Here is a 2,044-nt window from a genome sequence, read left to right on the forward strand (position 1 = left end):
AGCAGCTTTTCTTTAAACTTTCTCCAAGGCTGAAATATCTTTTTTTGTAATGTGGGTCTCACGAAGCACTTGCATACTCCAGTTTGGGTCGACAATGCTGGTATAGGCCGTTTCACGTCCTTTTCTGGGGCAGTTCCAGAGATTTCTTTTGACATTATGTACCACTGATGAAGGACTTGAATAAATGCAACAGCTGATAGTTTGTCAAGAAAATTACATGTAACCCCCCAACCCCCAAAATGTTCGTATTTTGACGCGTACAATATAAGATATAATCTAAAACCAAGGTCAGTGGTGTTATAAAAGGCACTCATTCCCAGTTGTCTTTGAGAGCGCGAGCGAAAATGTGCCACGTGATACTCCATCATGACAAAAGGTGCGTGGGGGTTCAAAAAAGATGCTATTGATTTGCATAACCATCCTTATTACGTCCATTTTGAAATCAATGGTAATTCTTGTGATCTGATTGGCTGTCATTAGGGCGATTTATTTACGCATTTCACCATTTTTGCACTAAATCGAATTTTTTTGTTAGCCAATGAGGAAGATTTACTGAAGTACAACAACCAATTGCTTGCGTCATGAAATAAGTCAAATTGCAAGAAAATGAAAAATAGACTTTCATTCTACAAACTAGGATCAACAGGACATTTGTACAGAATAAAAAATCTTGTGTCCATGCAACTGTTTTTTGCGATTTCAAAATGGATTTTTTATTTAAATCATGCCTCTGATTTCAAATCAAACTGTATTCCAATAAGTTCAATTACCACTATTAACTAGTAAAGTTCTTTCGTGATAATGACGTACATGTTAAGAAAAATTTATTAATTAGACAGGGAGGGTGTGTTTGGGGAATTGCATTGTTCTTAGGGGGGATTGAGGGAATCAGTCATTGCCGACAGAATAAATTAAAAGGGGGACTGACGAAAAACTGTCAATGAAGGGTGGGGGGAGCCATAAGAATATTAGAGAGCCTTAGTGGGGATACATAAATTTTATCGTGACACAACCAAAACCTCTATCACCCCCCAGTGGGCCCTTATAGATTGTGCTTGCGTACCTTTTGGCGTAATTTAGAAAAACGAACATAGTTTTCTTCTTTTTGAGTTATTATAAAAAAAAAAACAAACAAACAAAAAAAACACTCTATGTCAGCTTTAAGAGTGTTATCTTGCCTGCACCAATCAGATAACCACATTTGGGTATGTATCACGCACCAATCAGATTGTCGCATTCGGGTATGAATCTGACACCAATCAGATCACAGCATTGGGTATGCCAGTACCAATCCGAGTGTCGTCCCTCATACTAATCACGTTAGGAAATTAAGGTACCACGATTACGTTGCGATGGAGTCAACCCAACATTGACACACACGAAGAGATATCATTGAGGCTTTGTATTTTGGGAGGGCTAGTTTTGCTGACTCAGGTAAAACTCGTGCAAAGCATTTGTTTGCTTTTGCCCTGTGACAGCTCTTTTCGCAAAGGTTGAAAAGACCACCAAGTTATATCTACTTTCTGCGTCGACTGCCATGTTAAATATCCGTTTCTTTACTTCAAAAATTTTTCCGTGAGTTAAGTATTGTGTTTAAACGGTACTTTCCCGCTACAATTACGTTTTTTGTTTTACTCGTCACTATGGACTAGTTAGTCTTTCTCAGATGAAAAGCCATTTTCCAGTAAACAACGTAAATTTTAAGACATAATCGTACCTCACTGAAAAAAATTTCACAAGGCACATACTGCTACTGTCGGTCAATTTTCCATCACGTGTCAATTCCTTGTAAACAACCTGAATTTTATTAGGTATTTCGCACGCTCCGGGTAAAGTCCAGGCCCCGGTTGTTCAAAGGATGGATAAATTTATCCACCGGATAAGCTTATCCGGTGGATAAAAAGGCTATCCACTGGATAGTTATCCAGCGGATAAAAAGTTGTTGCAGAAAGCACGGATAGCGAGACGTATAACTATCCGATGGATTACTCGCTATCAAGGTAGTTGCCATGGTTACAGCCCAGGCGTTGCGTGATCTGTTCGC

The sequence above is a fragment of the Stylophora pistillata genome, chromosome 4, assembly GCF_964205215.1.
Source record: "Stylophora pistillata chromosome 4, jaStyPist1.2, whole genome shotgun sequence".
NCBI classification, from domain to species: domain Eukaryota; kingdom Metazoa; phylum Cnidaria; class Anthozoa; order Scleractinia; family Pocilloporidae; genus Stylophora; species Stylophora pistillata.